The sequence below is a fragment of the Megachile rotundata genome, chromosome 7 (assembly GCF_050947335.1).
Source record: "Megachile rotundata isolate GNS110a chromosome 7, iyMegRotu1, whole genome shotgun sequence".
NCBI classification, from domain to species: domain Eukaryota; kingdom Metazoa; phylum Arthropoda; class Insecta; order Hymenoptera; family Megachilidae; genus Megachile; species Megachile rotundata.
Window position 1 is genome coordinate 3110269 of NC_134989.1, and position 15178 is coordinate 3125446.

At 33.4% G+C, this 15178-nt stretch overlaps 1 protein-coding gene across 5 annotated transcripts in view; it reads right to left on the bottom strand.

Annotated features, from left to right (window-relative positions):
* The window catches only part of LOC100878472 (uncharacterized), a 422291-nt gene that overhangs the window by 361204 nt on the left and 45909 nt on the right, over positions 1-15178 (bottom strand). The window lies entirely within an intron of this gene.

Consider the following 15178-nt stretch of genomic DNA (forward strand, 5'->3'; position numbering starts at 1 on the left):
CTAAATTAAAGGTTTAAAAATTCGAAAACATTTCAATTTTTAAGTGTTTTAATTCTTAAATTCTTTAATATAAAAATTTCGAAATTATGATAATAATAGTATTGTTTGTATAAATAGAGAATTTAGCACGAGACAAAAATATATAAAACAAAGCTACTTAAAATACTGAAGCAATGTGATAATGTTAATACAATCTTTAGACAATATTCAGTCCTATTAGTTATTTAATATATAAATGTAATTTAGACTGTACATACCAAGTTCCTTATAAATGAATCCATGCACTTATTTATACTGACCTTGTTTCAAATGGTTATCCGGATACTTCAGTTATACAACAAGATCGACAAATACGTTCGAAGCCCTGATACTGAATACTTCTTTACAAGAATATTTATTTAAAGTAAATGACTTCAATAAAAAAATAAAAACGAAGAATTTGCAATTTATAATGAAAAACAGCTAAATTTCGTGACATATGCAGAGTGGATTACTAAAGTTACATTATTTCAAAAAACACATCCGACTACAATAAATATTCGATATGTGCACCATTCTCGGGTCTAAACTGGTGCAGATATCGTACAGTTCCTACATTGATTGATGTTTTGCCGAACGTAGAAAAGAACAGCGAGCGAAGGATACCGAATGTAAACAAACGGAAACATAGTGAGGGATAATACTAATGCAAGAGTAAAACTTCTTTATTTTCCATTTTTTCGTTATCCAACTTTTACTAATAGATTCTTCATACTTTTCTGATTAAAATAAGACTAAACATTAAATAATTTAGACTATGTATAGTACATGTGTAACGTCCCTGGGGAAACCTTTTTTTTTTCTACCACTATCATCACGACAATCTTCTATTCACCGATTAGAATACCCAATTATCGACAGTAGTTGACAATTATCGACAGTACATTACGTATCTATTACCATATCTATCAAATTCGACAGTCGGTAATCAGTTACACATGTTCGATATGTGCACCATTCTCGAAACCGAACTGGTGCAGATATCGTACAGTTCCTACATTTCGAGCGAAGGAGACTGAACGTAAACAAACAGTGACCTATCAGAAGGACACTCCTAATGCAAAAATAAAACTTTTATTTTTGATTTTTTTTTTTTAAATTTTTTCCATCATATTTGTAACATTTTTCTCATTAAAATGAGACCAAACACGGTATACTTCGGGACATATTTACTTGTAATTTCAAATGTTACGCGTACATCAATGACTTTACTCTAAGATATTGCAAGTAAATATAACTCAAATTACGTCGTGTTTGGTCTCATTTTAAGCAGGAAAATGTCGCGAATATGATGGAGAAAGTTATATAAAGAAATGGATGAAAAATAAAAAAATTAGCAATACTCAAGTATGTATTGCAAATAATCTAACAGACTTTTGATCTTTGCCGACTGCTACGATCGTAGCGTCTCTTTCTTTTTGACTCGCTATCCTCTTCGACGTGAGAAACTTTTATCGTCAATTAAACCAGTAAATATAGTCCAAATTATGTCGTGTTTGGTCTTCTTTTAATCAGAAAAATGTCAAGAATCTATTGGTAAAAGTTGGATCTCGGGAAAATCAAAAATAAAAAAGTTTTATATTTGTGTATGTATTGCTTCACGGATATACCCGACCCCGGATCATGTTACAGTATTCTCTCCGTAAATGTTAAAAAGATCTCTACCGTAAATGTTAAAATTGTATCCCCACTACTGGGGGGATCCCCCTCGAAATCAGTCAAGAATGAAACACTATCGGCCGCCGAAACGACAACGAATATCGTTGAGACACATCCTAATGCAAGCAAAGGAAAAGATTGTAACTTTCTTATTTCTTACTATTTTTTCATGAAACTTTTACTGTTGTATTTGTCTAGATTTCCTGATTAAAATAACATCAAACTTGATATAATTACGTTAACAATTGCGTGTGTAACGAGTGATTAAAGTTTTTAACATAAAAGAGGACGGCGAATGGAAAAGAAAGAGAAGCGGAAGGTTGACGCGTTCGGCAAACATGAACGACTCGTGCGTCTTCTGTCTTTTAAATTCAAAAATCAAAATTCTTTATTTTTGGAGTTTCATCAATGAAGCTTTGATTATCGTATTCGTCTCGTTTTTCTGATTAAAATGGTACCAAACACGGTGTAATTAAAATCATAATTACTTGTATAGCAAGCCTTTAGGAGGAATTCGCACATCTCCGTAAATGTTACATCCCAAACTTTTATGGCTTGTTACATAAGTAATTACGATCGTAATCATATCGTGTTTGGTACCATTTTAATCAGAAAAACGAGACAAATATGATGGTAAAAGTTCCATTGACGAAAAACCAAAAATAAAGAATTTTAATTTTTAAATTTAAAAAACAGAACACGCACGAGTCTTTCATGTTTGCCGAACGCTCGAAACTCTATCCTTCCTTGTCTTTTGTATCGCTGTCTCTTTCTACGTTCGGCACACTACAAAGAATGTAGGACCTCTATCGTAAATGTTACAATCGAGACCGGCAAAAGTAACATTTACGGAGTGAATACTGTACATTTCTCGGCGATCGAGCTTCATGGCATCTGAAGGGGTCTTCTCCCCAGTGGTGGGGATAACTTTGGTGCACATATCGTACAGATCATTTGTGCACATATTCAATATTTACTGTACTTCTTTTTACGAGATTTTAAAGTGACTAGTAGTTCTTCGTACGGAACCATATATCTTTTATATAATTTTGCATTAAAAAATAGCTTATAGGAAAAAAATGTTTAAAAATCAACACTTAGAGCAATTGTCCAAATTTCGTATGAAATATCTCAATTTTGAATTTAAAATATATTATGAACTTCGATATTTTTAACATTGTGCCTGAATGCTTCTTTATGCAAAATGCTTCTGAAAATAAAGCTACATAAAAAAAATATACGATTCTATTTAAATAAACTTAAATAATCTCAGTCTCCTTATTAAAAATCTAGTAAAAATCTGAAGTTGCTAAACAAAAATCATCAAATTATTACCATCGTTATATCAGTCCTCGGAAATATGTAATGTGTTTTCATACAACAGTGAATGAAGCACTTATTGTTAGTTGATTACGTCTGCAAAGGACACCCGGTATATAAGAAAGAAAGAGGGAATAAACTGTGTTACACTGACGGAGATATCTATAATTGTCTCTTAGTTAACAGCTATCTTTGCCACTGGCGGTCTAACTTTTGCCATAAATTACGAGAATTTCAAAGGAAATAATGGAATACTAAACTTCGGTAATTAGAGATCCGATAGAAAAGTCCAAGTTTCGGGGAAGAAACAAGACTAGGACAAAAGGTTAGGTATTCCATTCTGTCCTAATTACTGTCATATCGACACTTCACACCAGTTTTTGTAGTATATATATATATCATTACGAAAATCTGTTCTGATAGAAATGCTAAGTCACTGAACGATGTAAAATTCGAGTTTAAATACTAAAACCGCTAAATACTATTTTTCAAATTAAATAATATTTTAGTTTTTAAAAGACATTACAAAAAGATATTATATTAAAGGAGACGAAAGAATTTCAATTATTTAAATAGAAACAATTACATTCTTAAGTAATATGATGATAAACTTAAAAAATTTCTTAATTTCAAAAATTGCAATTTTTAGATTTCGGAATTTATTAATTTCTAATGTTCCAAGGGATAAGCCAGATGAGAGGGTGAAATTTACTGTTACCCAAATTACCCAAGTTAATCAATAACTGTATCAGTTAACACACCGTTCAAAGGAAATCGTTTTTGCTAAGTATGAAGCAGCTACCCCTACTTGAAGGGTAATTACAGGATGAAATGCAATATACAGTTTAAGCTATATAGCTTTTGTTGTACATTACGGAAAATTTTGAAAAAGTCAGAGATATTATGTTTAATTTTTCTGCAAAATGAATTTTTTAAAAATTCCAAATGCGTAAAAATTATTTTTTTGTACAGAAATTATGAAGTAACCACGTTCGTATTTTTACAGTAGAAGTGCCTTTTCATGATTATTGATCAGTAATTTTTTTAGGTTTTTTGAAGTTGGACAGTACAGTTGCAAAAATCAATAACCGATATCTTAATTTTTCACGTAACCATATTCATATTCTTATAGCTTAATAACTTATTAAAATTATTAATATACAATTATTCAAATTCTTTATAAAAGTGTATTATAATATAAAAAAATTGCAAATCGATATTTCCTAACTTTTTATTCACAGAGGAGTAGCACATGCTGATATCATATTTTTACTTCATCAAATGGTCAGTATATATATGCAAATTCAAAAGCTTGACATGTATTAAATAAGTTAATATTTAAATATGACTTATATTTGGTTATGAACCATGAAATGTGTGTAAGTTTTGACTTTTCTCTGCAGATTTTCGAATTCCCTATATTTGGACTTAAACACTATTTGTACAGTCTGTCCCAGGTCTGGTGCACTAGTACCGAATAAACAATTATTTGAGGCTTTTATATTTTTTTATTTAAATTATGCTCCTTAATATAATAAAAGCGAAAAGTGATTTAAAAATTTTGGAAACAGTCATTATATTATTTTTCGAAATCAGCTGTAAAAACGCAGATGAGACTCTTTGTAAATCCTACATAATGTTGTAACGGTTTTCATTGGCAGTTTTAATTTTGGGAATGGCCAAAAATTGCAAGGAATCAAATCAGGCGCATATAGGTGTATGAACATTGTGATATCTTTTCCAGCAAAACAATCGCGTGTAATCTGGGATTTGTGTGCTTGTGCATTATCGTGCAGAAGGGATCAAGACCCTTGCCCTCAGTATTAATGCCGAACTCGAAGAATCCTGTTTCATGACCGATTTAGAACACTGACATAATATTCAGCGTTTACCATTTGATCTTCAGGTATGATTTCCTTGTAAATAATTCCTTGTGAACCGAAAAAAACATTCAGAAATGTCTCGATTTGGCTCTTTTACATACACTCGTTCTTTGGTTTCGTCTCTCACCGCCACCATCATAGAATCGAGTATACCATCTAAAAATGTTGGAACGATTCATTTAATCACTACCGTACACTCGTTTCATCAATCCGTACACTTCGCTTGCTGTTTTTCCCAACGTAAAGCAAAATTTAATACCAGTCTTTTGCTCCATATTGATTTTTTCGACGAACGCTAATGAACCAATGTCACATATAACCTTAAAAACTAATGACGTAGAGATGATAGCGCTTTGAAATTGTACGTTGCCTTGTATTGAAATGTCACACTTCATAATCAAATAATTAATTACGAGATGATGTTGCAGGAAAAATATTTAGAGACTTTATTGCACCAGGGTCTGGACAAATTGTGTATGTTGCATCTTCATTATCAAATATTTTTGCATTCATGTGATGAATGAAGTGAACGACTTTTCACTCTAATAATTTCGCTGTTCTGTTCTCAAAATTTTGCTGAGTATTTCTCCAGACCTGAAAATTTTCACAGTATAGCGGGCATTCGACAAATAATAAATTATTACAGCTATATGAGAACGAAACCAACTGCCATTTGCACAATCGCAGAAGCAACGCTTAATTCCGGAGCAACCTATTGAATTTGTTATATAATCTACTAACATTTATACATTATATTGGTGATGTATCGTGACTGTACTTGAAATTGAGCGATATTGTAATTTTTTTAAATAACTGTTTAATTAATTAAATTAATTTCGTTATTACCATTTATTATTTTGCCGACGCAAGATACTGCTTCTGAAAATTGGTAAAACCCAAGTTATTATAAAAGACGCTCTGAAATTGGAACAGCTATAACATTCCTACGAGTAACAACGCACAGTGGCGCAAAACGACGAAAACGTGGACAAAAGTCAAAAAATGAAAATCACGATTCTTGAAATCTGTCTACGGGAACTAGTTTATAAGTAATCTGTTAAGGAATGATTTTATTATTACCATTTCGAAGATACGAATCTCCAAAGTTGAACATTTTTTAAAGTAAATTTTTCCGGGCAAAGTTTAACATAATGTTGTTCATAATTTTTAAATATTATGTTCATCCAGTATTATTAGCTTTTTATATGATGCTTTAGTATTATAACTATGTAAGTTGCACAACAAAATGTTTATTTTTAACACTGATATGGAAAGAGATATAAACCATAGACATATTCAATGTTTATGGAAGATAAAAGTTGTGATCTTCACCTCGATTCACCCACTAAATAGGCTTAAATGAAAGCTGGAAGCTTCCCGAACAAGGATCTGCAATGATATCTTGCGGTAATTTGTGGTCTTCTGAGTTATTTACATTTTTGTGCATACGCGTACCCTATTAACGCGTACGGCAACAGCAGTTCCGGACCCTTTTTATGATGGCTTTGAAAGAAATAAAAAGTGTTAAAGTGGGGTGCTGGGGTATTTTTCACCCCCTAGTAACTTTTTACTCCTTAGAGTACAAACGAAATGAAAGGTGGTACAAACGGGTACAAACGAAGCTAAATACGATACAATTGAAAGAAATAAAATTTTTGAAAGTCGGGTGCCAGGTTCAGGTAGGTCGGTTTCGGATGTTTTTCAAATACATATGTCGTTGCTGACCTTTGCAAAAGGTCTTGTTTTGTAGGTAAGATTTCAATATCCACATCCATATACTATACAGGGTGTTACCTGTAACGCTACTCACGATTTTTCTCCCACTTGCAGCCACCTTACGAAAAAAAGTTTAGAATAAAATTTGCAGAGTATGAAGTGCATAGTAGATATTAGTAAAGCAAATTTTGAAAACAGTTTGTTCTCTTGGCAAAGTCAAGGTCACCTTGGGTTTTTTTTAAATAGGAACATACATTTTTTTTTATTCATAGCTTTAGAGGACATCGGGACGAATTCAAAACATATATTACATTATATTTTTATTAACATATTACTCGATTTACAGAAGTGGAAAAATGTAAAGTAAAAGACTGGAATATTATGTGATGGAAGGCGGCATACATTTTGAACATGTAATTAAATAAAGTGTATTTTTCTTACATTCTAGTTGCGTGTTTACATTCAGTAATCTCTTTGGAACCAAATAATGACTACCCTACCAAAGTCAAAAGCTAAGTACTTTACATTTTTCCACTTCTGTAAATCGAGTAATATGTTAATATGATATGACTGTTCAGGTGATTGAATGGGGATGAAAATTAACTTTTATTTAATACTGAGCAATTAAAATACGTACTTAAAGCACTGTTGATATACTAAAGCTCCGTTGTATCTATGTTCCATTTAAAAGGAGTAAAATAGTACTTGGTTAACTGAAGTATTTCTGAGCTTCTATTACACTGTACAACATCCAACTGATTTCGTAACGGCTACTATGAAATTCTTATAGAGTTTTGCGAGCTGAATACGAATCTGAAATCCGTTTTTTTCTAGGGCGTACAGTTTTTGAGAAAATTAATTTTAAAAAAAATTGCAAATTTTCAACTTTGGAAACTTTTTGTGCTTTTACCGTAGCAGCTATTCAGTGGCTTTTTACACGAGAAGAATCTGTGAATTTTCCTAAATAAAACTATATAAATTTTTATTACATTGTAAATATTTAAATATGTTTAAATGATGATTAAAGTAAGAAAGACACCAAAAACGCACCAATTTTTCCTGATATTTTTCAATTTATTTAAAAAACTATGGGTCTAGGCGAAAATCTAACCATCGCACATGACAGAGTAGACATTTCTGCAGAAGAAAGCATCAAGCGAAGTTACAAAATCACCTTTGCTTTCTTTTTATAAAAAAAATAGTTCAGCAAAACACGCGCCGCTGTCAGTGCCTATTGTCTTGGAGTAACCAAATAATTATTTCGCGACTGCCGTGAAATTTCGAAACTCAATTTCGCTTTAATTTTCCTTTCGTTTTCAAAGTGCATAGAACCAATCAAGTTTGTAGAATTCATCTTCTCGATACGCTCCTCTTGGGAATTATTTTTGTAAACGAAGAGCTCGTGCTCGACGGTGACCCGATTATACGCCATTTAAAGGGAGAATAATGGAAAAGCAAACTTAGGAAACTCGACGTTTGGCTAAGTGGTCTCAAATTTTAGAGAAGTGCGAACGTGCATGGAAACTGTCGTCCGTGGCTTGACTGGCTTTCATCGATAACGTTTCGCTTTTTGTCTCGCCACAATTTCCACAGACTTCGTCCATAAAATGTACTATCACCTAAATCTGTAGTATGATTAAAATAGTGTAAACTAAATTACTTACTACAATGGCTTTATGATAATTCGCACAAATGATAATTTCTCAGATGCAAATTGTAAAAGATACCGAACGAAATTCCTTAAAAATACTATACTGCTGGCCAAAATTAACGCACCACTTTCTTTAGCCGTTTCTTTCTTTACGTTCAGTTGGAGGTAGGATTTTGAAATTTTGAGGATAGTTGGGCCCATGGGTTATCTCAATGCTCCAGGAGTGCCATTTCTTCCTGCCACCCCCTTGCGGTATCGGCGACCCTTTGAATGCTAGGGGGTTGAAAAACCGAAAAAAAAGGCTCTAAATTCGACAGAAAAAAAGAAAAAATCCGAAATTTTTTTACAGAATGAGGTTTTTTAGGTTGCGTCCTTTCCGAAAATGCCCGGCTCAACCGCCTGCGACACCCCCAACCCCCTCCCTAATTTTCCGCCCCTCCCAAAGGGGCGGTTTTTTCGATTTTGCTCAAACTTTTACTGAAGCTTCCTCTCGACCCCAGTTATACCTGGTAAAAGTTTGGTCGTGTTTGTACCAACCCCTTGGTCGCTACACGCTGTCAAAAAACCACCCCTTGTTGTTTTTCCATTTTTTTCACAGTTAAAAGTCAATTTTGGACCTGCAGTTCACGGAAAAACTTGTTTCCGTGCCAACGGTATCGTTCCTGTTGATGGTTTGGGCCTGGTGTGAAACCAACCCCCGCTGAGGGGGTTCCTACTTCCAACCCTCTCAGTCCACCCCCGGGGGTTGGCGGGTAAATTGGGTGCATGCGATCGATTGAGGGATCATTGGAGCATTTCTGTACAAATTTTCCAGTCGATTACTCGAACCGTTCTCGCGCGATATGCAAAAAAGTGGAAATTTTGAGATTTTCAACCCCAAGTTCACCTAGCAGCCACGACTTATTGGAGGCAGTTGGCATCTCGCGGATTGGCCTCTCACGAAGTTTGAACCCTCTTCTCTTCGATCTCAGAAGGTGCAATCGCTCATATGATCCGCACAGCCTCCAGCGACGCCGCGATGATACCCTGTCCAAAAAGAAACCAACAAAACTGCTGGAAATGCGAACCAAATGAGTTTGAAAAATTATCTGTTATGTGTTGGCGTGTGGAATGCTGTGATTTTTCGTTGAGTTTTTTTGAGCGGCTGTTAATTTTATCGTTCCGAGCGTTTCCGGTTGACATTCCCGCCACTCGGAGACGTGCCCGAGGATTTGCTTTCCACCTGGGCGCGCCGCCGGCGCTCGCCTCGGCCGACACGACGGTGACAGGGTACCTTCGCGGCATCGCTGGAGGCTGTGTGGATCATGTGAGCGATTGCACCTTTTGAGATCGAAGAGAGGAGGGTTCAAACTTCGTGAGAGCCCAATCCGCGGGTCACCAACTGCCTCCAATAAGTCGTGGCTGCTAGGTGAACTTGGGGTTGAAAATCTCAAAATTTCCACTTTTTTGCATATCGCGCGAGAACGGTTCGAGTAATCGACTGGAAAATTTGTACAGAAGTGCTCCAATGATCCCTCAATCGATCGCATGCACCCAATTTACCCGCCAACCCCCGGGGGTGGACTGAGAGGGTTGGAAGTAGGAACCCCCTCAGCGGGGGTTGGTTTCACACCAGGCCCAAACCATCAACAGGAACGATACCGTTGGCACGGAAACAAGTTTTTCCGTGAACTGCAGGTCCAAAATTGACTTTTAACTGTGAAAAAAATGGAAAAACAACAAGGGGTGGTTTTTTGACAGCGTGTAGCGACCAAGGGGTTGGTACAAACGCGACCAAACTTTTACCAGGTATAACTGGGGTCGAGAGGAAGCTTCAGTAAAAGTTTGAGCAAAATCGAAAAAACCGCCCCTTTGGGAGGGGCGGAAAATTAGGGAGGGGGTTGGGGGTGTCGCAGGCGGTTGAGCCGGGCATTTTCGGAAAGGACGCAACCTAAAAAACCTCATTCTGTAAAAAAATTTCGGATTTTTTCTTTTTTTCTGTCGAATTTAGAGCCTTTTTTTTCGGTTTTTCAACCCCCTAGCATTCAAAGGGTCGCCGATACCGCAAGGGGGTGGCAGGAAGAAATGGCACTCCTGGAGCATTGAGATAACCCATGGGCCCAACTATCCTCAAAATTTCAAAATCCTACCTCCAACTGAACGTAAAGAAAGAAACGGCTAAAGAAAGTGGTGCGTTAATTTTGGCCAGCAGTGTAGTGTGTTACGTAAATACAGTTGGCCGCATAAGTACTCATACCGCATTTAGTATACGTATAGAATACGTGAGTGAAGTTTGAAAAAAAAAAAAAATAACAATAAAGCTCTATTCTCACAAAATAAAATGATGTTGTATGAAATTCCCAATTTTGGGATTAAAGATAACTTCATTTTTGTAAGGATGGCTATATTTCACACAGGACAGTTTAACAAAAATTATTATCGTCCGATTTCTCTTTTCACGTTTTCTAAAATAGTCGTCCACATGATGCATTGTCTTCGTACTTTTCCCAAAATTTTATAGGGAACGCATCCCCACTTCGCATTTTCGGGAAAAACAATCTCGCCGGTACTGCGGGCCTGGAAACTATCAACTTGTGAGTCTCCTTCAAATCTGGTCCCGAAACACTCTGAGGAACTCCTTAATTTATGGTAGTCCTAAACCAATTCTGATCATTGTCCGCTTGCTCTTATATTTTCCAACAGAACAATGAACCAAAGGACAAAGCCGCGATTGTTAAAGAATAGATATTCCACATTATTAGTATAATATTCCACATTATTTAGAAACATCACACCAGTCATCAAATACAAATCCCATTGAACATTTTTTGGCGGAAATAAAAAAAAATATTCGCAACTCACCGCCGAGAAATCATGTTGAACTAAAACAACGATATGTAGATTAATGAAAAGAAGTAATACCAGATTTTACGAAAAAGTTAATAAAATTAATACCTACACATTTAAAAGCCTCTATTGAATATTATACTTGGTATTAGGAGTAAAAATAATAATTTCTGTACTTCTTAAATGGAAGAAGAATTTTGTATTCGAGTTTCCAGCTATAGCATATTTTGTTTAATTCTTCATTATATGTAATATACATATATTACGAATCTTAGCCAATCTTTTTTTTTCTTTTTTTTTTTTATTTTCATTTTTCATTCACATACTACTTTACTTTCACCTACTGAATGTAGTAAGTAAATGAATATGTGCGGTCCACTGCATAACGACCGCTCATATTCCCAAAAATCTAAGCTTTTAGTAGATAACAAATTGCAGTCCAGAATTGTAATAAAATAAGTAAAGGACAATATGTGTAAAGAAAAATTGATGTATTAATGTTAATATTAAACTACGTTACATAAAATCTGATTTGCAGTCGTTTTATAAATATGTATTTCAACCTTATATTATTCTCTTTATACTGGCGCTAATCGAGCTTCATGAGTAAACCAATTAATTACGTTACCTTCAATTGTTTCAATCTACATTCGATTCTCTTTGCATAGCGCCAATCGAGGTTTATGAGTAAACAAATTTAGCATGTTACTTTCATCTGTTTCATTTTACGTTCATAAGATTCGTTTATAAGGGTTAGAACGTGAAATGCCCCGTGGAAAAGAACTTTCGGAGAGAAAAGTAGCCATGATCGAAGCTTTTCGCATTGAAGGCAAAGGTTATGGCTATACGTTCCAAACAAATAGTTTGTTCAAATAATGCCATTGCCGATTATGTTAGCGAAAGACGTAATCATTGTGAGAAAAGCGTTCAGATTGTTCTTCAAATGTGTCTCTTCGCGATAAATGCAAAATTCTACGATTGGCAAACAACAAAAATAAATCAGCAAGAGTTTCATTCATTAAAGTAAATGCGAATACCCATTTACAAAATTTTAGTATAAATATTTATTTTATAAGAAACGAATGTTTTGTCGTTACAATTTATTTCCTGTAGATTTTTACAGTTTCTGAAAACTTGCTTTGTCAGTTTATATGTATTTACTGATAAGAGAAAATTAAATCTCGATAAGTCAGATGGTTTTAATTTGACATTTTTAACAATCGGAAGTTGAAAATTTAGAAATTTGAAAATTTAAGTATTTACCTTCTGAAATAGGCAGATTAGAAATGTTAAAATAATAATTTTCAAAAATTATTATATTTAAATAATTAATAATCTGACAGTTTGGAAGTGTGGAAAATTGAAAAGAAAGTTGGAAAGTGTAAACGATTGAAAATTTGCGAACATTGTAAATTTCGAAATTTAGAACTATTTCAAACTACTTATAAAAATTTAGCGATGTAGAAATTTTTTAATTAAAAAATTTAAAGATTAAGCTGTGAAAAACTTTAAAACTTTTAAGCTTGGAAGTTTGAAAATTTAGAACTCTAAAAAGAGAAACAGTTTAATTTTATGGTACATATACTCTTTAATATAAGGTATATATTACCGCCATACAAAAGTTAACAAACTTTTGTCAAATGTTTCGCAAATATACTGTCTGTTAGCAAGAACATAATGCCTGCTGCAATCTAGATAACAAATCTTTGTATCTGTAAGAAGTATGTACGATTGCAGAAGCAAATACTCTCCACACTTTTTGCTGGTCGTCCTAAAACTCCGTCTTGGAGAGGTGCATTTTCCAGGCGGCATTGTGCACGCGCAAGTGAATCATGTACGAATGTATGCACGTCAGATCACGGTCATCGCACTCACTCGAGCACTCGTATCTTTTATACGTGCTGGAATGTCTGAAATATACCACTGTCATTGGTACATGCGAACTAATGCACGTGGACCGGCTGACATTTCGAAGACAAGAGGGAGCGTGGGTGTACTTGAATCCCGTTCATTTCGCCTGGATCGATTACTTGGAAACTGTCATCCCGTTTAACGCGTCATCGCAATACACCAATTTCGGGATAATCGAAGAAATTTCATTAGGGACTAGTAGATTGAAAGCAATAATTAACACGGTCGTAACTGATCATGTAGTAGTAATTTCTTCCTACATTTTCAATTTAAATCACGAGAATTCTGTTCGATACTGCACACTGAAACTGTCGAACTTTATTAGGTAGCAATTTTGTTTTTAACAAAGTTTGTCAAATAGTTTCCCAATATTTTATTATATATTTTTTATTCGTAGCTACAAGCAGCTATTATAAGTATTTTCAGTTAGGTGAGTGAACAAATATTTAATAAAATAGGTCGGATCTGACCTTTCAAAGATTTACATTCGATCCCCGTGCTTTTAAAAATTTAAATCGTATTCATTTCTGGAAATATTTGGTGCCACTGATATAGGTGACAGATTCGTATGAAAATTTAATGTTCGCCCATATATGGGTCAATATTAATCGTCCATATGTGGATGATGCAAAGTGCTAATTATTATCGAATGATTATATATCAAAATATTTATCATATTACAGCCAATATATAATCTTTTACATTTACAATCCGTTATAATCATTTATTATTAAACTTTAAATATTTATGTCATAAATATGAGACAAATGTATGACATTTATATTATGTATATAAAATATACAAGCATAAATCACAAGCATATATAATTTCATGTATAAGTCAAATATGTATAATACTTTCTATAATTATTATAATATACTGCAATTCGCAATATAAGCATTTTGTCTAAATTTCAAACAGTTTGTGCTTACTTATTTTTCAGGGCATTAATATTAAAGTTATTAATAAAACGAGAAAACGCTTAAATACTTACGTATTCACTTTTATACATCGATCGTGTTAACTACGACAATCAAACTGAACTAATTAAATTCTGAACAGAAATTGTCACATTTAACGCTTAATTAGCAACTCGATATCACAAAACATGGTTTAATATGGTTTATAATTGGAAGTGATTACATATTCCTATTATGGACGTTACATATTTATGATAGAAGTTTACTACACGAAATTAATTTTGTGAAACAGATAGTTTAAATATGCACGGCAAACAGCATATGTAATATATTATTTCATATGTGATTACATGTAAATATGTAAAAAATGCAAAATAAACAATACACTTTTATGATTAGATCACGAGACGAATTTCTGTCTATATATCACAGTTTTGCCTATTTTATATAAATGAATGCAATTACATAAACACCCGGTGTCTACTACTCTATTGCAGTGTTCAATTTTGTATTTCTTATCATTACACTTTTTTATCATGATATGGATATGTAGTTTAAAAACACTTCATCGCAGTTTGTAGTTATTGTTTCGTTTTGAAGATAGAACAAACTGTATTCATTTTAATAATTTTTGTTTCAACAATCTTGACTATTATGAAAAGTGTATACACATGTTAATACATCAAATGTATGTATATGAAAAACGTATGAAGAATGATACAATAAAATACATACAATATTAATATTAAACATAAAAATGATAACAAAAAATATCAGATAACTTTGATGTTGATAATATTCATTTTAAACGTTAATAACTTTAAAATTGCCAATATAATATTTGTTCGCTTTATTTATTAAAACATATAACTACAAAATTTGTATAATTGTAAGATTATTATTGTTATTTTATTAACACACTCTATATATACACCCAGTAGATTTTGTTTACATGCATTCAGTTTACTAAACTGATATAAATACATATACTGTTACATATATCACACAGCAATCAATCAACTGAAATACGAATTTTTTAAATATTGCGCTGCAATATTAAGGAGATAAAGTAGTTTTATTATGAGTTGGAGTATAGTACTGTATAATAAAAAGTGAAATGTAGAAATTTATCTTTGTGGCGACTAATACGGAATCCTCGATTCAAAAAGAATATCGCAAATCATGGACATAAATTCATGTGATAAATCATGTCTTGTGGAGAACTAAACGGTGAATATATTTTAACTTCATTT